Source organism: Rhinoderma darwinii, chromosome 6 (assembly GCF_050947455.1).
Source record: "Rhinoderma darwinii isolate aRhiDar2 chromosome 6, aRhiDar2.hap1, whole genome shotgun sequence".
Classification (NCBI taxonomy): domain Eukaryota; kingdom Metazoa; phylum Chordata; class Amphibia; order Anura; family Rhinodermatidae; genus Rhinoderma; species Rhinoderma darwinii.
In genome coordinates, this window is record NC_134692.1 from 65,912,402 (window position 1) to 65,936,600 (window position 24,199).

General features: G+C 42.4%; 2 long non-coding RNA genes across 2 annotated transcripts; both read right to left on the reverse strand.

Annotated features, from left to right (window-relative positions):
- Nucleotides 1-2,668: 2,668 nt before the first annotated feature.
- LOC142656350 (uncharacterized) lies at nt 2,669-6,242 on the reverse strand. Its single transcript, XR_012849658.1, has 3 exons — nt 6,140-6,242; nt 4,939-5,039; nt 2,669-2,734 (listed from the first exon to the last, which is right to left on the reverse strand). It is a non-coding gene; the product is annotated as an uncharacterized LOC142656350 (long non-coding RNA).
- A 1,207-nt stretch (nt 6,243-7,449) lies between these two features.
- LOC142656351 (uncharacterized) lies at nt 7,450-11,023 on the reverse strand. Its single transcript, XR_012849659.1, has 3 exons — nt 10,921-11,023; nt 9,720-9,820; nt 7,450-7,515 (listed from the first exon to the last, which is right to left on the reverse strand). It is a non-coding gene; the product is annotated as an uncharacterized LOC142656351 (long non-coding RNA).
- Between the last annotated feature and the right edge of the window lie 13,176 nt (nt 11,024-24,199).

Consider the following 24,199-nt stretch of genomic DNA (forward strand, 5'->3'; position numbering starts at 1 on the left):
ATCATGACCAAAATACCTAGAACAGACTTACTTGCATATAAAAACAAACACACCAAGAAAAGTCCCAGAATTCCATCTAAAGACAACCAACCTACTCTAATTTTGCAACAGAGTAACCAGTTTATGCAAATCAAAAAACTAGTCACCAACAACTTACCTATCCTCCAAGAAGATGATGGTCTACGTTCCATCCTGGCCGAAGGTTGTCGTATTGTGGCAAGAAAGGCACCCTCCTTGGGCAGCGTGTTGTCTCCGTCACTGTTCACACCAAACGAAAATATCAAAACAACATGGCTAGAAACAAAAGGTTTCTACAGATGTGGGCAGCATCCATGTAAGACTTGCTCCTTTGCCCTTCCAACCAAAACATTCAGCAATTCCACACAAACAGATACATACAGTATCCAGAATTATATCAATTGTAACAGCGAATCCGTAATTTACGTTATTGAATGCATAGAATGTCAATTAAAATACGTGGGCTGCACAAATAGAAAATTAAAAACAAGAATTCTCGAACATCTTAGTTACGTGAGAAATGTTAATATCACTAATATCTCCAATGTGTCAAAACATTTTATTACACAACACAACCGTAACATAAAAAATTTACGTTGTTATGCTATTGAAAAAATCTACCACCCCAAAAGGGGAGGTGACCTTAAACACAAAACCCACCTCAGGGAGGCATTCTGGATTTATAGATTAAAAACCAGATATCCAGATGGCCTTAACCTCAGAAGAGATTTAATGTTTCAGTATTAACAACAGACTAACAGTAACATCGCATCTCTCTGAGCTCCCATCGTTCTTACTAAAGACTAAGAAAAATAATATAATAACCACAACAAAAGATTATATAATAATAATCCAATTATTGGAAAGCATCCAATACTACGATATTCCAGGACTTCTTTCACCAGAATATTCACAGTCTGTACATGCATAACATGTGCTTTTTGCCATGTACATCTCTGTTTATATTTTTTAAACCACTTTTCCGTCAGTCACATTCACTTATTATGTTTTATCACACATGTTTTTTGCTCCAGTTGTTAGTCCTACCCCCACTTTCTTCCCACGTTATATCCTCATTACAAAAAGCATGCGCCCGTCTCTGTCCTTTTTCAATCTAAAGGAGAACAGTGATAATATCTCTCTAATAATACGTCTAACACTACACATCAACACTGTCCACGTACAGTAATAAACAATATCGTACTACTCACAGACATTTAAAACAATACTCTAATAATCAACGTACAAAATATTGACATTTACATAACAATGCATATCAACTATGCCTAAAAAAATGTTTTACCATATTTTCTATCTAAATAAATACACATAATACTCACCTATGTCATATGTACCACTGTCTGTCAGATAGATATCTGAGCTACAGGGAAGAGGCAAAGTGACGGGACCTTCCGTCTTCTAGTCTCCAATCTACACGACAAAACACCATCTGAAATATATAATATACTCATGTTGGGTTGAACTTACACAACCCAATACTCTCAACTATGATACTAACGTAGCTACCAGTCTTACAGTACGTAAGTGAAAACGCTAATAGAATGGGCAACAACCATTCTCACTTCCGGCTTGCGTTCCAAAGGGATAACAACAGTGGAACGCACTCAGCAATCAGCTGTACCCTAGAGACGAGGATAAATAAGAGACAACGCGCACTTTTCAAAATAGACATTACAGCCAAGACTAAGGATGCAGTAGCATCCGAAACGCGTAGGCTCTGAGGACATTACCGCCCGCTTACCCTCACATCAGGACTATACCTCTGGACTATTTTTTAATTGAACGCCATTAAACTTGGAAACCTTCTTCCATTTTAAATACTCCTTGCAGCGCTGGAACAACACTTCCCTCTCCTTCCGTGCTTCAGAACGTGTACCGACACGAGATTCCGGGCGCTGCTGAGACACACTCTGTAGTGTCAGGTGAGCTGGAGGATTCCTCCCCCCTCTTCTTCTATTTTTGTGATATCATCGGCTTTTTCCTACGAGCTCCCTATATTACTTTTTCATGTTCTGACATAGAACATCGGAGGGTCCATAATAGATGTGTGCATTCTAAGCGTGACTATTCAGTAATTTCAACAAATTTAAGGGTCTAAACAACTAACAAAAACCATATATACTATTGAAAACGAAGATTTTGGTTTGGTGTTGTATTGTGAATTGCATTGTTTTTAAATTCACTATATTTTGCACCTGTGTCCTGGAGAATATTCTTAGTCACAACATGACACATCAATTTGCCAACATGCCTCCTGGGGTTCAAAGTACTCGTTCTGAACTAGCTGAAAAAGTCTTTGGCAATCATGGCAATCACACCGAAAATAATCATGAACTTGAAGACTTGTTTCATACATTAGAAAAGCACCTTGCACAACAGGCCAAGATCTGGTGGGACCTTACAACCCTAAAGAATTATATCGCTAAAGATATGATACCCAGAGGTCTACGCCTTAGGAAAACTCCAACTTTCATCTACACCGAAGAATTTCAAAAGGAATGGAACCAGACCCTCTCCACATGTTCCATGAGTTTGATGAAACTAATTACCAAACAAGAGGAGATTAAACTATCTGAATTAGACATTAATATCACTGACATTAGAAAATCAATCGATGTTTTTTCTGACTCACCTTCTTTTTCTCTTCTTCAAATTCGAACAACGACTGCCATTGACAAATTAGACCAATCCATTGCTGAAACGAAAAAAAGCAAATTCCAACGAGATATCAGAGATTATACACACAACGAAATTTATAATTGGAGTCAGAGAACAAGAAACTACACAAGACCTAGACCTATTCTTAAAAAACGGAACCAATACCGCAACCAATACAGGGATCTACCGAATAGAGTGAGTTTCAGCTCCACAGAACCGGATTCCGGTGACGGTCTGTCAGAAGATGACAACTCAAGGACTCGTCCATATTCTGCTCATAGAACACAAAACCAAAGTCACCAGTCAAAAAACGAGGCAGGAGGGGGGGCAGGAAGCACAAATCGAATAAATCAGGATTTCAACCGTTGCCTGCGCCCCCGGAAATTCTAACAGAATTAGAAATGAATGTTACCAACTTATCCTCCTTTACTCTAACCACGGCACAAACTGAAGTTCTCTCCCTGGGCCTCAATTTTGCTCCAAAAAACAATTTTAACCTATTCAATACACTACTGGACATTAATAAATTTATTCGAAATTTGACCGTGAAAAAACATTTCCTTGTACAGGAGAATATCATTATGGACGATGTCTCAACTCCATCTCCTCCTAACACATTTGTTGAAGAGGCTGTCCTTCCAGCTCATCCACCGCCCAGTCTAGAACAATTCTCCTTTCAAGAACTTACCACCATAGCAGCTTTAGATCACCTACGTACAGAAACGTATAATCAAACGGTGACCACAGCCCCGAATTTCCGTACCTCTAACTCTAAGTTCTATCCAACGAACTCACGAACAGACTCGATGGACCGTTTCCAAACGGTAATGGAAAAAGAATTACAAAACCTGGCAGATAGCCTCAAATTCCAATATCCAATAACCAACATGACAATCCAACACAAACAAGCGGTCAAGTCCCTACATGACAACAAAGACATAGTGATAAAAATGGCTGACAAAGGAGGCAGTGTTACTGTAATGAACAAGAACGATTACAAACAATCCATCACTAACCTGCTATCTGACAAAACAACATATAAAATACTGGAGAACAACCCAGTAGATAACATAAAAAATCGCATGAATAAACTCTTAAAAGATGGCCAACAAGGAGGTTTTATAAATAAAAAACAAGCTGAATTTATTCTAGTCGATCAACCCATCACGCCAATTTTTCATGCGCTCCCAAAGACACATAAGCTAATCTTTCCACCACCAATGAGACCCATTGTCTCAGGTATTGGGTCAATTTTAGAACGTTTGTCAGAATGGCTAGACACACTACTGCAACCATTAGCACAAACAGCCCCTGGATTTTTAAAGGACACTAAGAACGTCCTCAATTCACTATGCCACAAAAAATGGGAAAATAATTACACTTGGCTCACGTGCGATGTCGTGTCTCTATACACTTCTATTCCTCATCACATAGCTTATGCCGCTCTTGACTATCACTTAACCAAACATAGTCCGTATGATAAAAACTTCCAAACATTCATTCTGGAAGTACTCATGTTCTTAATGACCAACAATTACTTTCAATTTGACACAAAATATTACCTTCAACTCAAGGGCGTATCCATGGGAGCCAAGTTTTCTCCATCGATAGCCAATTTAGTCATGTCTTGGTGGGAACAGTCCCATATTTTCTCTACTGATAACATATATGGCCACTGCATTGAATGGTATGGGAGGTATATTGACGATATTTTACTAATATGGAAAGGAGATACTGACACTATCCCTGCGTTTGTAGAAACCCTTAATCAAAACCACTGTAATCTTAAATTTACGTACAATTTTGATACCACCAATATCATATTTTTGGACCTTGAATTAAATGGAAAAGAAGGACAAATAATCTCTACCCAGACCCACCGAAAACCTACCTCCTCAAATAATATCCTTCATGCAAGAAGCAATCATTCAATACAGACTATAAAGGCCATACCAGTGGGTGAGTTGCACCGTGCCAAAAGGAACTGCACCTCCCACAGCCAGTTTGAAGTGGAACAAAATGAAATCAAAACTAGACTTAGAGCAAGAGGTTATCCCACATGGTCACTCAATAGAGCAAGTGAAATCATGACCAAAATACCTAGAACAGACTTACTTGCATATAAAAACAAACACACCAAGAAAAGTCCCAGAATTCCATCTAAAGACAACCAACCTACTCTAATTTTGCAACAGAGTAACCAGTTTATGCAAATCAAAAAACTAGTCACCAACAACTTACCTATCCTCCAAGAAGATGATGGTCTACGTTCCATCCTGGCCGAAGGTTGTCGTATTGTGGCAAGAAAGGCACCCTCCTTGGGCAGCGTGTTGTCTCCGTCACTGTTCACACCAAACGAAAATATCAAAACAACATGGCTAGAAACAAAAGGTTTCTACAGATGTGGGCAGCATCCATGTAAGACTTGCTCCTTTGCCCTTCCAACCAAAACATTCAGCAATTCCACACAAACAGATACATACAGTATCCAGAATTATATCAATTGTAACAGCGAATCCGTAATTTACGTTATTGAATGCATAGAATGTCAATTAAAATACGTGGGCTGCACAAATAGAAAATTAAAAACAAGAATTCTCGAACATCTTAGTTACGTGAGAAATGTTAATATCACTAATATCTCCAATGTGTCAAAACATTTTATTACACAACACAACCGTAACATAAAAAATTTACGTTGTTATGCTATTGAAAAAATCTACCACCCCAAAAGGGGAGGTGACCTTAAACACAAAACCCACCTCAGGGAGGCATTCTGGATTTATAGATTAAAAACCAGATATCCAGATGGCCTTAACCTCAGAAGAGATTTAATGTTTCAGTATTAACAACAGACTAACAGTAACATCGCATCTCTCTGAGCTCCCATCGTTCTTACTAAAGACTAAGAAAAATAATATAATAACCACAACAAAAGATTATATAATAATAATCCAATTATTGGAAAGCATCCAATACTACGATATTCCAGGACTTCTTTCACCAGAATATTCACAGTCTGTACATGCATAACATGTGCTTTTTGCCATGTACATCTCTGTTTATATTTTTTAAACCACTTTTCCGTCAGTCACATTCACTTATTATGTTTTATCACACATGTTTTTTGCTCCAGTTGTTAGTCCTACCCCCACTTTCTTCCCACGTTATATCCTCATTACAAAAAGCATGCGCCCGTCTCTGTCCTTTTTCAATCTAAAGGAGAACAGTGATAATATCTCTCTAATAATACGTCTAACACTACACATCAACACTGTCCACGTACAGTAATAAACAATATCGTACTACTCACAGACATTTAAAACAATACTCTAATAATCAACGTACAAAATATTGACATTTACATAACAATGCATATCAACTATGCCTAAAAAAATGTTTTACCATATTTTCTATCTAAATAAATACACATAATACTCACCTATGTCATATGTACCACTGTCTGTCAGATAGATATCTGAGCTACAGGGAAGAGGCAAAGTGACGGGACCTTCCGTCTTCTAGTCTCCAATCTACACGACAAAACACCATCTGAAATATATAATATACTCATGTTGGGTTGAACTTACACAACCCAATACTCTCAACTATGATACTAACGTAGCTACCAGTCTTACAGTACGTAAGTGAAAACGCTAATAGAATGGGCAACAACCATTCTCACTTCCGGCTTGCGTTCCAAAGGGATAACAACAGTGGAACGCACTCAGCAATCAGCTGTACCCTAGAGACGAGGATAAATAAGAGACAACGCGCGCTTTTCAAAATAGACATTACAGCCAAGACTAAGGATGCAGTAGCATCCGAAACGCGTAGGCTCTGAGGACATTACCGCCCGCTTACCCTCACATCAGGACTATACCTCTGGACTATTTTTTAATTGAACGCCATTAAACTTGGAAACCTTCTTCCATTTTAAATACTCCTTGCAGCGCTGGAACAACACTTCCCTCTCCTTCCGTGCTTCAGAACGTGTACCGACACGAGATTCCGGGCGCTGCTGAGACACACTCTGTAGTGTCAGGTGAGCTGGAGGATTCCTCCCCCCTCTTCTTCTATTTTTGTGATATCATCGGCTTTTTCCTACGAGCTCCCTATATTACTTTTTCATGTTCTGACATAGAACATCGGAGGGTCCATAATAGATGTGTGCATTCTAAGCGTGACTATTCAGTAATTTCAACAAATTTAAGGGTCTAAACAACTAACAAAAACCATATATACTATTGAAAACGAAGATTTTGGTTTGGTGTTGTATTGTGAATTGCATTGTTTTTAAATTCACTATATTTTGCACCTGTGTCCTGGAGAATATTCTTAGTCACAACATGACACATCAATTTGCCAACATGCCTCCTGGGGTTCAAAGTACTCGTTCTGAACTAGCTGAAAAAGTCTTTGGCAATCATGGCAATCACACCGAAAATAATCATGAACTTGAAGACTTGTTTCATACATTAGAAAAGCACCTTGCACAACAGGCCAAGATCTGGTGGGACCTTACAACCCTAAAGAATTATATCGCTAAAGATATGATACCCAGAGGTCTACGCCTTAGGAAAACTCCAACTTTCATCTACACCGAAGAATTTCAAAAGGAATGGAACCAGACCCTCTCCACATGTTCCATGAGTTTGATGAAACTAATTACCAAACAAGAGGAGATTAAACTATCTGAATTAGACATTAATATCACTGACATTAGAAAATCAATCGATGTTTTTTCTGACTCACCTTCTTTTTCTCTTCTTCAAATTCGAACAACGACTGCCATTGACAAATTAGACCAATCCATTGCTGAAACGAAAAAAAGCAAATTCCAACGAGATATCAGAGATTATACACACAACGAAATTTATAATTGGAGTCAGAGAACAAGAAACTACACAAGACCTAGACCTATTCTTAAAAAACGGAACCAATACCGCAACCAATACAGGGATCTACCGAATAGAGTGAGTTTCAGCTCCACAGAACCGGATTCCGGTGACGGTCTGTCAGAAGATGACAACTCAAGGACTCGTCCATATTCTGCTCATAGAACACAAAACCAAAGTCACCAGTCAAAAAACGAGGCAGGAGGGGGGGCAGGAAGCACAAATCGAATAAATCAGGATTTCAACCGTTGCCTGCGCCCCCGGAAATTCTAACAGAATTAGAAATGAATGTTACCAACTTATCCTCCTTTACTCTAACCACGGCACAAACTGAAGTTCTCTCCCTGGGCCTCAATTTTGCTCCAAAAAACAATTTTAACCTATTCAATACACTACTGGACATTAATAAATTTATTCGAAATTTGACCGTGAAAAAACATTTCCTTGTACAGGAGAATATCATTATGGACGATGTCTCAACTCCATCTCCTCCTAACACATTTGTTGAAGAGGCTGTCCTTCCAGCTCATCCACCGCCCAGTCTAGAACAATTCTCCTTTCAAGAACTTACCACCATAGCAGCTTTAGATCACCTACGTACAGAAACGTATAATCAAACGGTGACCACAGCCCCGAATTTCCGTACCTCTAACTCTAAGTTCTATCCAACGAACTCACGAACAGACTCGATGGACCGTTTCCAAACGGTAATGGAAAAAGAATTACAAAACCTGGCAGATAGCCTCAAATTCCAATATCCAATAACCAACATGACAATCCAACACAAACAAGCGGTCAAGTCCCTACATGACAACAAAGACATAGTGATAAAAATGGCTGACAAAGGAGGCAGTGTTACTGTAATGAACAAGAACGATTACAAACAATCCATCACTAACCTGCTATCTGACAAAACAACATATAAAATACTGGAGAACAACCCAGTAGATAACATAAAAAATCGCATGAATAAACTCTTAAAAGATGGCCAACAAGGAGGTTTTATAAATAAAAAACAAGCTGAATTTATTCTAGTCGATCAACCCATCACGCCAATTTTTCATGCGCTCCCAAAGACACATAAGCTAATCTTTCCACCACCAATGAGACCCATTGTCTCAGGTATTGGGTCAATTTTAGAACGTTTGTCAGAATGGCTAGACACACTACTGCAACCATTAGCACAAACAGCCCCTGGATTTTTAAAGGACACTAAGAACGTCCTCAATTCACTATGCCACAAAAAATGGGAAAATAATTACACTTGGCTCACGTGCGATGTCGTGTCTCTATACACTTCTATTCCTCATCACATAGCTTATGCCGCTCTTGACTATCACTTAACCAAACATAGTCCGTATGATAAAAACTTCCAAACATTCATTCTGGAAGTACTCATGTTCTTAATGACCAACAATTACTTTCAATTTGACACAAAATATTACCTTCAACTCAAGGGCGTATCCATGGGAGCCAAGTTTTCTCCATCGATAGCCAATTTAGTCATGTCTTGGTGGGAACAGTCCCATATTTTCTCTACTGATAACATATATGGCCACTGCATTGAATGGTATGGGAGGTATATTGATGATATTTTACTAATATGGAAAGGAGATACTGACACTATCCCTGCGTTTGTAGAAACCCTTAATCAAAACCACTGTAATCTTAAATTTACGTACAATTTTGATACCACCAATATCATATTTTTGGACCTTGAATTAAATGGAAAAGAAGGACAAATAATCTCTACCCAGACCCACCGAAAACCTACCTCCTCAAATAATATCCTTCATGCAAGAAGCAATCATTCAATACAGACTATAAAGGCCATACCAGTGGGTGAGTTGCACCGTGCCAAAAGGAACTGCACCTCCCACAGCCAGTTTGAAGTGGAACAAAATGAAATCAAAACTAGACTTAGAGCAAGAGGTTATCCCACATGGTCACTCAATAGAGCAAGTGAAATCATGACCAAAATACCTAGAACAGACTTACTTGCATATAAAAACAAACACACCAAGAAAAGTCCCAGAATTCCATCTAAAGACAACCAACCTACTCTAATTTTGCAACAGAGTAACCAGTTTATGCAAATCAAAAAACTAGTCACCAACAACTTACCTATCCTCCAAGAAGATGATGGTCTACGTTCCATCCTGGCCGAAGGTTGTCGTATTGTGGCAAGAAAGGCACCCTCCTTGGGCAGCGTGTTGTCTCCGTCACTGTTCACACCAAACGAAAATATCAAAACAACATGGCTAGAAACAAAAGGTTTCTACAGATGTGGGCAGCATCCATGTAAGACTTGCTCCTTTGCCCTTCCAACCAAAACATTCAGCAATTCCACACAAACAGATACATACAGTATCCAGAATTATATCAATTGTAACAGCGAATCCGTAATTTACGTTATTGAATGCATAGAATGTCAATTAAAATACGTGGGCTGCACAAATAGAAAATTAAAAACAAGAATTCTCGAACATCTTAGTTACGTGAGAAATGTTAATATCACTAATATCTCCAATGTGTCAAAACATTTTATTACACAACACAACCGTAACATAAAAAATTTACGTTGTTATGCTATTGAAAAAATCTACCACCCCAAAAGGGGAGGTGACCTTAAACACAAAACCCACCTCAGGGAGGCATTCTGGATTTATAGATTAAAAACCAGATATCCAGATGGCCTTAACCTCAGAAGAGATTTAATGTTTCAGTATTAACAACAGACTAACAGTAACATCGCATCTCTCTGAGCTCCCATCGTTCTTACTAAAGACTAAGAAAAATAATATAATAACCACAACAAAAGATTATATAATAATAATCCAATTATTGGAAAGCATCCAATACTACGATATTCCAGGACTTCTTTCACCAGAATATTCACAGTCTGTACATGCATAACATGTGCTTTTTGCCATGTACATCTCTGTTTATATTTTTTAAACCACTTTTCCGTCAGTCACATTCACTTATTATGTTTTATCACACATGTTTTTTGCTCCAGTTGTTAGTCCTACCCCCACTTTCTTCCCACGTTATATCCTCATTACAAAAAGCATGCGCCCGTCTCTGTCCTTTTTCAATCTAAAGGAGAACAGTGATAATATCTCTCTAATAATACGTCTAACACTACACATCAACACTGTCCACGTACAGTAATAAACAATATCGTACTACTCACAGACATTTAAAACAATACTCTAATAATCAACGTACAAAATATTGACATTTACATAACAATGCATATCAACTATGCCTAAAAAAATGTTTTACCATATTTTCTATCTAAATAAATACACATAATACTCACCTATGTCATATGTACCACTGTCTGTCAGATAGATATCTGAGCTACAGGGAAGAGGCAAAGTGACGGGACCTTCCGTCTTCTAGTCTCCAATCTACACGACAAAACACCATCTGAAATATATAATATACTCATGTTGGGTTGAACTTACACAACCCAATACTCTCAACTATGATACTAACGTAGCTACCAGTCTTACAGTACGTAAGTGAAAACGCTAATAGAATGGGCAACAACCATTCTCACTTCCGGCTTGCGTTCCAAAGGGATAGCAACAGTGGAACGCACTCAGCAATCAGCTGTACCCTAGAGACGAGGATAAATAAGAGACAACGCGCGCTTTTCAAAATAGACATTACAGCCAAGACTAAGGATGCAGTAGCATCCGAAACGCGTAGGCTCTGAGGACATTACCGCCCGCTTACCCTCACATCAGGACTATACCTCTGGACTATTTTTTAATTGAACGCCATTAAACTTGGAAACCTTCTTCCATTTTAAATACTCCTTGCAGCGCTGGAACAACACTTCCCTCTCCTTCCGTGACTCTTAAATGACTCTTAAATGACTCTTAGTACCTACCTTTCACGTAGATATTACAACTGTCGATGAGGAGAAGAATAAGAGTTCTCCTGCAGTGAGTACTGACTGCTATTCTGCATTTATCAATCCTAAATACAAGGCCTTAAGGGTAAGGCCATACGGTGCGTAGTTGACGCGGTTTTGTTGCGGTTTTGCTGCATTTGAAAACTGCATGTGGCCAACTGCATGCGTTTTTTGTCTCTGTAAGGACTTATTCACACGAACGTGTCCGTTTTGCGTGCGTAAAAAACGCAGCATTTTTCCTGCATTGCAGTTCCGTGTGGTGTCCGTGTACGGTGCGTGTCTGCACATACACTACCATTCAAAAGTTTGGGGTCACCCAGACAATTTTGTGTTTTCCATGAAAACTCACACTTATATTTATCAAATGAGTTGCAAAATGACTAGAAAATATAGTCAAGACATTGACAAGGTTAGAAATAATGATTTTTATTTGAAATAATAATTTTCTCCTTCAAACTTTGCTTTCGTCAAAGAATGCTCCATTTGCAGCAATTACAGCATTGCAGACCTTTGGCATTCTAGCTGTTAATTTGCTGAGGTAATCGGGAGAAATTTCACCCCATGCTTCCAGAAGCCCCTCCCACAAGTTGGATTGGCTTGATGGGCACTTCTTGCGTACCATACGGTCAAGCTGCTCCCACAACAGCTCTATGGGGTTGAGATCTGGTGACTGCGCTGGCCACTCCATTACAGATAGAATACCAGCTGCCTGCTTCTTCCCTAAATAGTTCTTGCATAATTTGGAGGTGTGCTTTGGGTCATTGTCCTGTTGTAGGATGAAATTGGCTCCAATCAAGCGCTGTCCACAGGGTATGGCATGGCGTTGCAAAATGGAGTGATAGCCTTCCTTATTCAAAATCCCTTTTACCTTGTACAAATCTCCCACTTCACCAGCACCAAAGCAACCCCAGACCATCACATTACCTCCACCATGCTTGACAGATGGCGTCAGGCACTCTTCCAGCATCTTTTCAGTTGTTCTGTGTCTCACAAATGTTCTTCTGTGTGATCCAAACACCTCAAACTTCGATTCGTCTGTCCATAACACTTTTTTCCAATCTTCCTCTGTCCAATGTCTGTGTGCTTTTGCCCATATTAATCTTTTCCTTTTATTAGCCAGTCTCAGATATGGCTTTTTCTTTGCCACTCTGCCCTGAAGGCCAGCATCCCGGAGTCTCCTCTTCACTGTAGACGTTGACACTGGCGTTTTGCGGGGACTATTTAATGAAGCTGCCAGTTGAGGACCTGTGAGGCGTCTATTTCTCAAACTAGAGACTCTAATGTACTTGTCTTTTTGCTCAGTTGTGCAGCGGGGCCTCCCACTTCTCTTTCTACTCTGGTTAGAGCCTGTTTGTGCTGTCCTCTGAAGGGAGTAGCACACACGGTTGTAGGAAATCTTCAGTTTCTTGGCAATTTCTCGCATGGAATAGCCTTCATTTCTAAGAACTAGAATAGACTGTCGAGTTTCACATGAAAGCTCTCTTTTTCTAGCCATTTTGAGAGTTTAATCGAACCCACAAATGTAATGCTCCAGATTCTCAACTAGTTCAAAGGAAGGTCAGTTTTATAGCTCCTCTAAACAGCAAGACTGTTTACAGCGGTGCTAACATAATTGCGCAAGGGTTTTCAAGTGTTTTCTAATCATCCATTAGCCTTCTAACACAGTTAGCAAACACAATGTACCATTAGAACACTGGAGTGATGGTTGCTGGAAATGGGCCTCTATACACCTATGTAGATATTGCATTAAAAACCAGACGTTTGCAGCTAGAATAGTCATTTAGCACATTAACAATGTATAGAGTGTATTTCTGATTAATTTAATGTTATCTTCAGTGAAAAAAACTGTGCTTTTCTTTAAAAAATAAGGACATTTCTAAGTGACCCTAAACTTTTGAACGGTAGTGTATGTCATGCGTTTTTTACGTCAGCAAAAAAAACTGAAGGAAGTGTTTTCTATTTTCCTCATCATTTCTTTAGCCATTGGTGTGTGAAAAACATGGACAGCACACAGATAACGTCCGTGTGCTGTTCGTTTTTTTCATGCACCCATTGACTTCAATACGTGTGTGATGCGCAAAAAACGCACAAGAATAGAACATTCAGTGAGTTTCACGCAGCGGAAATATGCTGTTCTTTTGCGTTTTTTTACGCACATAGTTTATGGACATAGTTTTCGCTGGTGTTGAAGTTTGTTAAGCTTCGTTCATATCTGCGCTAGGGTCCCGTTCCAAAGGTTGCCGTTTCCATCACCATTGATTTCAATGGTGACGGATCTGGTGCGAATGGTTTCCGTTTGTCTCCGTTGTGCAAGGGTTTTGTCGTTTTGATGGAATCAATAGCGCAGTCGACTACACTATTGATACCGTCAAAACCCTTTGGTTTCCGTTTGTGTCAGTCAGGGTCCCGTTACGACGGAAAGCTCAGACGAAACGTCGGAATGGGACCCTGGCGCAGATGTGAACGAAGCCTTAGATTCTACGTGTATATAGTTCATTACAATATAGTTCATTACAATGCATTGCAGAACTGTTAGCAAAGATGCAAGCAGTTCAGCAACAACATTGGCAGTGCAGTCAAGAACCGCATGCGGTTGGACATTATGAAGATGCGGTCAGCCGCCTAAAAAACTAATTGTAATATAATAGCAGCAGTCTGTCCATAACAAAAATGTCACCATTGCTTTCTATTGACAAGTGACTTGCTGTGGTTTAAAAACGCAACATAAATGCATCGTTGCCGCACCGTGTAGCCTAACTCTTACCCAGACACCTGCAGCATCATTATCTTTTGCATTACATTACTGAATTATTGAGCACAGCTGAGATGGCCGATTATCTGCACATGTCCCCAAAGTTTGATACAAGTGGTGCCAATAACCTGGCTCACAACTGGAGAAAATGCATAACTAGATTTGAAAAAGTTTTGGAAGCAATGGACATAAAAGATGATAAAAGAAAACAGGCTTTATTACTGCACTATGCTGGCACACAGGTGTATGACATAGCGTTTTAAATTTACGCCATTCACTAGGCTGCATAAATAACATGTTCAATTTCTTCTATAGGTCGATACGATTAGTGCGCTACCAATTATGTCTACTGTAGGTTTTTTATGTTTTACTACGTTTGGACAATAAAAACCCTTTTAACCCCTTAAAGCATCATGACGATCATGATGAACCATTGGTTCAGATCCCCTAAGTTGCCTAATAAAAACAATAAAAAAAAGTCAAATAAAGTATTCAGTAGTGAAAAAAATAAAAAAAATATTAAAAGTTCAAAAAAATACCTTTTCCTATTTTTTCCTCTAATGTAATGTCAAAATGAAACAATATCGGTGTCACCGCATCCATAAAAAACTGAACTATTACAATTTAATATGATTTAACCTGCACAGTGAACACAGTGAAAGCTGTTTTTTTGTCACCTTAGCGCTAAAAAAATCTAATTAATAAAAGGTGATCAAAAGGTTTTATGTACCAAAAAATGGTACCAATAAAAACTATAGCTGGTCCTGCAAAAAATAAGACCTCACACCATTCAACGACGAAAGAAGAAAAAAAAAAGATGGCTTTCATAATGTGGCGACACAAAACACATTTTTATAATTAACAAATAGATTGTTCTTTGTAAAAGATAAAAAAAAAACTTTATAAATTTGGTATCCCCGTAATCATATTGATCAGCAGAATAAAGTTAAGTGGACGTTTTAACCGCATGGTGTAAGTCGTAAAAACAAAACCCAAAAAACCACGAAGGAATCATAGTTTTTTTCCAATTGCACCCCACAAATAATATTTTTTCAGTTTCGCAGTACATTATTTAGTACTTTAAATTTTAAATGGTCCCAATAAAAACTACAACTCCTCTCGCAAAGAATAAGCGTCACACTGCTCCATTGACATAAAAATAAAAAAGTGAAAGGAGTGATAAACGAAAATGAAAATGGCTTGGACATTAACCCCTAGGCGCACCACAACGCAACTGTACATCCTGGTGGCGAGTGTCTTAGCGCACGAGGTGGTACAGTTACTGCGCGGTTCCTGGTGCACACTGTCGGCAACAGTGTGCACCGGGAACTGGGAGGCCAGCTGTCCCCGACAGCTGACAATCCACTGTTGCCGATCAGCGGCTCATTGCTGCTAATTTTGGCAATTAACCCCCTAAATGCGGCAATCGATTGCAATCGTCGCATTTTAGGGGTTTCCAGCACATCGGCACACCTCACAATGAAATCGCGAGGTTTGCCGATGGTTAGCCTCCGTGTCTGCCACGTATGGAAGCCTATCAGGACCAGCCTCCTGAAAACCCCTAGGCGCACCACAACGCAACTGTACATCCTGGTGGCGAGTGTCTTAGCACACGAGGTCGTACAGTTACTGCGCTGTTCCCTGTACCCTGTCTTCCATTTAAGTGAATGGGAGAAGGCTGTAATACTGTGAACCGCCGCTACAAGTGTATTGAAGATTCATAGTGTGAGCGGTAAAGAAACTATAGGGGAACTAGAGCTCATATGTGCACTGCAGCACCTTCATAACAGTTGATCGGCAGCGGTGCCTGCAGTCAGACCACAACCAATTTAGATATGGCCTATCCTGAGGAAAGGCCATCAATTTCTTAGGACTGGACAACCCCTTAAGGTTTTAAGAGAACTGGCACAAGGATGTGTGTTTGCTGATGTTAATTATGAAATTATTACACAAGTGATTGTATCTTGCACATCATCCACCATAAGATGCATAGTGCTGCAGAAAGATTACTCCCTGCATGACCTACTTAACCACTTCCCGACATTTTACGTATAGTTACGTCACTAGCGCGAAGGGGTAGGATGGAGTGTGCCCATTGGTTGATCCCGCTCCACACTACGCGGGTGTCGGCTGTATGATACAGCCGACACCTTACTGTAACAAGCGCAATCCCGCTCCAGCGCAATCTTGCTTGTTTAACACCTTAGTTTAACCCAAATGCAGCCTGGGGGCCTAATCAATGTCCCCAGGTCTGCCATCTTTGTGCTCCTATAAAGCTCTGCCAGAGGCAAGGCTTAATAGGAGACTGACAAAAAAAAAAATATTAAAAGTAAAAAAACACCTTTTCCCATTTCCCCCTGATCGACAAGCTGTATAGTTGATCACCACTAATTAAAAGTGGTTAATATGCATGTGGTGTCTTATATTGTCCAATAAGAGGGCTGCAAAGATTTTCATCCATATATATATATAAGGCTGAGCCCGCTCCATAGTACGAGCATGTCGGCTATATAAACAGCCGACACTTTAGTGTAACCCCTTAGATACCGCGGGCAAAAGCGCAGCATCAAAGCGGTTAGAAACAGGGTGGCGGGCCCCAGTGATGTTGCATCGCTCCCCCGCGATGTGATCGCGGACTGCTGATTGTTGGCATGGCAGACTGGACGCCTAATGAAGGCTCCCAGGTCTGCTATCTTTATACCTCTACTACACCATAAATGGCGTAAAAAAAAAAAAAATTAAATGGCAGAATCACTGTTTTTTATTAATTTATCTCTCACAAAAAAATGAAATAAAAAGTGATAAAAAGAGTCTCATCTACCCCAGGTTGGTACCAATAGAAACTATAGCTCGCCCCGCAGTAAATAAGCCCTCATACCGCTCAATTAATGGAAAACATAAAAAAGTTATGGCTCTCAAAATATGGCAACACAAAACAAATTTTATTTTTAGCCATCAGTTTTTTTTCCTTGTAAAAGTAGTAAAACATAAAAAAACAGTAAACATTTTTTAGCACCATAATCATATTGACCAGCATAATAAAGATAACATGTAGTTTTTAATGAAGGACGAACACCATAAAAAAAGAAACCCCCAAAAATGGAGAAATCACAGTTTTTTTTCCCATTCGAACCCACAAAGAATTTTTGGAGGACATTATATTGTACAATAATTGGTGCTGTGAAAAACTATAACTCGTCCCACAAACAGCAAGCCCTCATACAGGTATATCGATGGAAAAAATTAACGTATTACTTTTGGACAGTGGGGTGGAAAAAAAGAAGTGAAAAGCTGAAAAATGGCTGTGGCAGGAAGGGGTTAAGGACTTTAATTTCCCATTAAACCAATTTAATACAATATTGGGGCATGCTAGCAAAACCCTTGACAGGCTGCAACCCTCACCACAACAACTTGGTGGTCACACATAGACACAAACAGCATAGAGAGCTCGTGACAGAGTGTCGCGAAAATTAGTTTTGTTTTCAAAGCTAGTCATCTCACGCCACACATCTCAGACTATGTGGAGAAAAAAGTTAAGGAAGGACACATCTGTATGTTGCAAGAGTTACACAAGCAGGGACTCAATGAAGAGCAGCTTATTCTTGTTACCGTATTTCAATACTATGAAATAAAGCTGTTCATCCTACAGAGTTATGGTCGATTAGTGTACAAGAAATAAAGAGCTCCATTTACACAATTTGGCATAGACGTCAGGATAACGAGCACCATGTCACAAACCAAGGAGGTCGATGCAAACAGTGGCGTAACTACCGCCGTAGCAGCAGTAGTGGCTGCTATGGTGCCCGCGGCATGAGGGGGCCCGACACGGCACGGGCCCCCACCATGGCCGGAGGCTCCACTAGCAGCCGCTATGGCTGCTACAGCGGGACACCACTGAACAGTACGGCAGAGCAGGGAGGTATCTCCCCGCTCTGCCAGTAAACAAAAGACATGTATCCCCTCTCCACAGGAGAGGGGATACATGTGTGATCGCTGGCAGCGATAGGGAGAACAAGGGACTGAAAGTCCCCTGAAGTTCTCCATCACAAACCTCGGACTTCCGGGGTCTGTGTCGGCAGCTCCGGAGAAATGAATGGAGCGCCGGTCCCGCTTGTGCGCATGCGTGACCAGCGCTCCTTTCATTTTTAGTGAGCTGTGCAGACGCCGGAAGTCCGAGGTTAGTCATGGAGAACTTCGGGGGACTTTCAGTCCCCTGTTCTCCCTATCGCTGCCAGCGATCACACATGTATCCCCTATCCTGTGGATAGGGGATACATGTCTTTTATTAAGACACACTGTGGGTCGCATTTTTTTGGGTGGGGGGACGCTGTATGGCGTTCCCTATGGGGGGGAATGCTGTATGGCGTTCCCTACGGGGGACGACGCTGTATGGCGTTCCCTATGGGGGGGGGGACTCGCTGTATGGCGTTCCCCACAGGGGGGGCTGTATGGCGTTCCCTACAGACCCCCCTGTAGGGAACGCCATACAGACTCCCTGTAGGTAACGCCATACAGTCCCCCCTGTAGATAACGCCAGACAGCCCCCTCTGTAGGGAACGCCATACAGCCCCCCGTAGATAACGCCATGCAGTCCCCCCTCTAGATAACGCCATACAGCCCCCTCTGTAGATAGCGCCATACAGTCCCCCATGTAGATAGCGCCATACAGCACCCCTGTAGATAGCGCCATACAGCTCCCCTGTAGATAGCGCCATACAGCCCCCCCTGTAGATAGTGCCATACAGCCCCCCCTGTAGGGAACGCCATTCACCCCCATGTAGGGAACGCCATACAGTCCCCCCGTAGATAACGCCATACAGTCCCCCCTGTAGATAACGCCATACAGCCCCCTCTGTAGATAGCGCCATACAGCCCCCTCTGTAGATATCTACAAAGGGGGCTGTATGGCGTTATCTACAGGGGGGCTGTATGGCGTTATCAAAAGGGGGGTTTGTAAAAAAGGCACTATCTACAAGGGGGGGGCCCAGTCAAAAGTTTTCTATGGGGCCCTAGTTACGCCCCTGGATGCAAAGGCCGTAATGGTGCTACACAAGGAGCAGTGCAACAGTGTAGAGACTATCTTGCAATGTCTAGAAGCATTAAACAGGGAGAGTACTCCCACCATAGAACTGCGTAAGAAATTCTACACCAGAAACCGATGGGATGGGTATACCCTCCAGCGATTCTCTGGCAACCTGCAAAGTCTCTGAAAATGGCCGGCCCGGTATGATCCAGACAGATGCGCAGCAATTCTTGACACTAATAATGTGCTGTGGGACCAGTTCGTGGCAGGTCTAAAGAGCCGTCCTCTCCAGAGGGCCCTCAGAAAATGTATCTGATCTGATAGGATGTTTATGTTAACAAACCGAACAATACCCCAATATATGCTAGTGGTCCTAGTGACTAGATAACAAAACCAGAAGAAGAAACAAGTCACGACCAGGTAATTGGAAAAATACAAACAGTCTTTATTAAAGTAAATTTAGACACATAGACATCATATAACACTTAAATATATTAAAATACCATAAACCCTCGAACGGGAATGGAATCCGGACATAAAAGCAGAGCGGCCCCCAGAAAGTAAAAAATGGTCACAAGCAACTCCTATGTACAGCTAAAGTGCATAAGTACAAACTGTTGAGCAAGTGCTAGGCATAATACATTTGCACAGATGGACACATATGCATAGTGTAAATAGTATAAAAATATAGAATGCAGTCCTAAGTACATATAGCACACTGAGCAATATACCTACACCTACATAGTAGAAGATGAATAGGAGATCCGGACCAGGAAGGGGCCCCAGTCACGTTCATATCCCCTGTATAATGCAATAGCAAAACATCTTACCCCTAGACATGGCATTGTCAATAGAAGAAGGTCAAAAATAGACATATGTCTATCCAGCTCAGCCTATAATTCTGTAATGTTGATCGAGATGAAGGCAAACCCTTATGAGGCAAAAGCCAATTTTCCTCATCCAAGGGAAAAATTCCTTCCTGACTTTAATAAATCAATCAATGGATCAACGACCCATCTAAAGTAATCTAGTAAACATAACCTGTGATATTATTACAGTCAAGTAGGCATCCATGCCCCTTTTGAACTTTTTCAGAGAATTTACCATAACAACTTCCTCTGGCAGAGAGTTCAATAGTCTCATTGCTCTTGCAGTAAAGAATCGCCTTCTATGTTTCTGTAGAAACCTTCTTTCCTCTAGATGTAGGGGATGCCCCCTTGTTATAGATACAATCATCGGTATAAATAAATCAAATTGTCATGTGTTCTAGATTCCCAGCTTCATGGCCGGCCTTAGCTATGTTCGACCAGTGCGGTCGCACAGGGCGCCAGCCGCCACACTGCAAGAGGGGCGCCAATGGGTGTGTGTATCCCCGCGCCGTTGCAACTACCAGAAGGGATACACACACTAACTGCAGTCGCCTTTCCACCCGGGTGCGTCTTCACTTATTGGCCATCGCTACCGCTGTAGCAGCCATAACGGCTGCTAGCGGTGACACCGGGCATGAGGGCGGTGGCGCCGCTAGCAGCTGCTGTGGCTGCTATAGCGGTAGTGACGGCACTATAGCAGAGCAGGGAGGCATCTCCCTGCTCTGCTGTCTACTAGCGCCACTGTAGCTCCCTGAAGGAGCAGAATCCCCGTGTGGCCGGGGATTCCGCTCCTGGAGCGCTGCTTGATGTCTCTGTCCATATATGGACAGTGACCTCAGGGGAAACTCCTGAAGCGGAATCCCCGGTCACTGCGTTGCAGACTCTATGACCGGGGATTTCACTCCGGGAGAAGCCAATGAAGTCATGGACACAGACGACAGGAGCTTCGCTTGGAGTGGAATTGACGGTCATAGCATCTGCAACGCTGTGACCGGGGATTCCGCTTCAGGAGTTTTCCCTGATGTCACTGTCCATATATGGACAGAGGCATCAAGCAGCGCTCCAGGAGCGGAATCCCTGGCCACACGGGGATTCCGCTCCTTCAGGGAGCTACAGTGGCGCTATCTATACTGGAAGGGGGGGTTGCTATCTACAGGGGGGCACTATAGCAGAGCAGGAAGGTATCTCCCTGTTCTGCTGTCTACTAGCGCCACTGTAGCTCACTGAAGGAGCGGAATCCCTGTGTGGCCGGGGATTCCGCTCCTGGGGTGCTGCTTGATGTTTCTGTCCATATATGGACAGTGACATCAGGGGAAGCTCCTGAGGCGGAATCCCCGGTCACAGCATTGCAGACTCTATAACCGGGGATTCCACTCCAGGAGAAGCCAATGACGTCATGGACACAGACGACAGGAGCTTCGCCTGGAGTGGAATTGACGGTCATAGCGTCTGCAACGCTGTGCACAGGGATTCCGCCTCAGGAGTTTTCCCTGATGTCACTGTCCATATATGGACAGAGGCATCAAGCAGCGCACTAGGAGCGTAATCCTCGGCCACACGGGGATTCCGCTCCTTCATTGAGCTACAGTGGCGCTATTTTTACTGGAAGGGGGGGGGGGGGGTTGCTATCTACAGGGGGGCTGTGTGGCACTACCTACAAAGGACAACTGTGCAGGAGCACACAAAATACCCAGCTTTCCCGGGTATCAAAAAAAAGTGTGGAAATAAACTAAGATATAACTTTTATTTAATCTAGCTAAAAGCATTAATCCTTTACTCAGACTAAATAAAAGTTATATCTTAGTTTATTTCCACACATGTATTTGATAGCTGGGAAAGCTGGGTATTTTGTGTGCTCCTGCACAGTTGTCCTTTTTTGAATGTCTATTGCCCGTCAGCTATCAGGGTCATTTCGTGGTCCTTGCACTACCTACCAGGGGGCTGTGGGCTGTGTGGCACTACCAACCAGGGGGCTGTGGGCTGTAAGGCACTACCAACCAGTGGCAGTGGGCTGTGTGGCACTACCAACCAGGGGACTGTGGGCTGTGTGGCACTACCAACCAGGGGGCTTTGGGGCACTACCAACCAGGGGGCTGTGGGGCACTACCAACCAGTGGGCTGTGTGGCACTACCAACCAGGGGGCTGTGGGGCACTACCAACCAGGGGGCTGTGTGGCACTCCCTACCAGGGGGCTGTGTGGCACTCCGTACCAGGGGGCTGTGCGGCACTCCCTACAGGGGGCTGTGTGGCACTCCCTACAGGGGGCTGTGTGGCAATCCCTACAGGGAGCTGTGTGGCACACTCTACAGGGGACTGTGTGGCGCTATCTACAAGGGGGCTGTGTGGCGCTATCTACAAGGGGGCTGTGTGGCGCTATCTACAAGGGGCTATGTGGTGCTACCCACAAGGGGGCTGTGTGGCGCTACCCACAAGGGGCTGTGTGGTGCTACCCACAAGGGGGCTGTCTGGAGCTACCCACAAGGGGGCTGTGTGGTGCTACCCACAAGGGGCTATGTGGTGCTACCCACAAGGGGGCTGTGTGGCGCTACCCACAAGGGGCTGTGTGGTGCTACCTACAAGGGGGCTGTCTGGCACTACCTACAAGGGGCTGTGTGGTGCTATCCACAAGGGGCTGTGTGGCGCTACCTACAAGGGGCTGTGTGGCGCTACCTACAAGGGGCTGTGTGGTGCTACCTACAAGGGGCTGTGTGGCGCTACCTACAGGGGGAATCTGTGAGTGGGGGGCTGATGGTAATTTTACTGTGAGTGGTGGGCTGATGGTCATTTTACTGTGAGTGGGGGGCTGATGGTCTTCAAGTGGTTTCCACCTCTGACCTCCAATTGCAATTAATAGGAGGCAGAAAATACCTGCGGCACCCGTTTGGAGCCTTTTTTCCTGCGTCTTTTGTATTCGCTTCAACAGCTTAAGAAAAAACACAAAAAAAAAGGTCACACAACGCTGTCAGTTGCTGAAGGAATTTTGAGTCAGATTTTTTTTGCCTTACAAAAAAACGTGTGTGAACATGCCCTACGAGTGGAGTGCTTGTTCTTAGCCGTTTTCTGTCTTTCTCAAAACAATTTTTGGTAGGGCCCTAAGGAAATTTTGTTTTTCCAGTGCTGCCTCGAGTCCGAAAAGGTTGGGAAGCTCTGTACTAGTCTACAGGATCCCGTCATGGAGAAGCTCAGTTCGTCATGGGAACGTCTAGGTGAGCAAAATTTTTGTTTTTGTTTGAGAGCACTGTCTACAAGGGGGAGGTGCGGGGACTGTATGGCATGATCTACAAGGGGGAGGTGGGGGACTGTATGGCACTGCCTACAAGGGGGAGGTGGGGGACTGTATGGCAATGTCTACAAGGGGGAGGTGGGGGCTGTATGGCACCATCTACAAAAAGAAGGTGGGGAATTAAGGCACTGTCTACAGGGAGGCTGTATGACAAAATCTACAGGTGGGCACTATACTGTGTGGGGGCCACTAAGCGGACATTATACTGTGTAGGGGTACTACAGATGGCATAATACTGTGGGCACAATTAGAGGACAAAATACTGTGTCCTTGAAGGGGTTGTAATATATTATATTATTAAATATTATTATTATTATACTGTATGGGGGCACTAAAGGGGCATTATAATTTTTTTTATGGGGCATTTTTTTTAATGATGGGGTGGGGCGCCGAAAGATCATTTCGCACAGGGCGCCATCTATCCAGCTGGAGAATTCTTCCAGCCTAAACATTTGCCTGACTCGATTGAGCCACATTGAGACATCAGGAGGTATCTTACCCAACCACTTAATCGGGATGAGGAGCTTAGCTATCATGATAAGGCGCGTCAAATCTAGTGAGGCTACAGTCTGATGATGGTAGATTGACCAATACTAAAAAGGGAGTAAGGCCTCATGCACACGAATGTATTTTTGTCCTCCTGTAAATACTGGCGTAAATACGGGTCCTTGGTCACACATATTTGACCCGTAGTGCACCAGTATTTACGGACCCGTGCCCGTAAATACGGGTCCGGTGTCACCAGTAT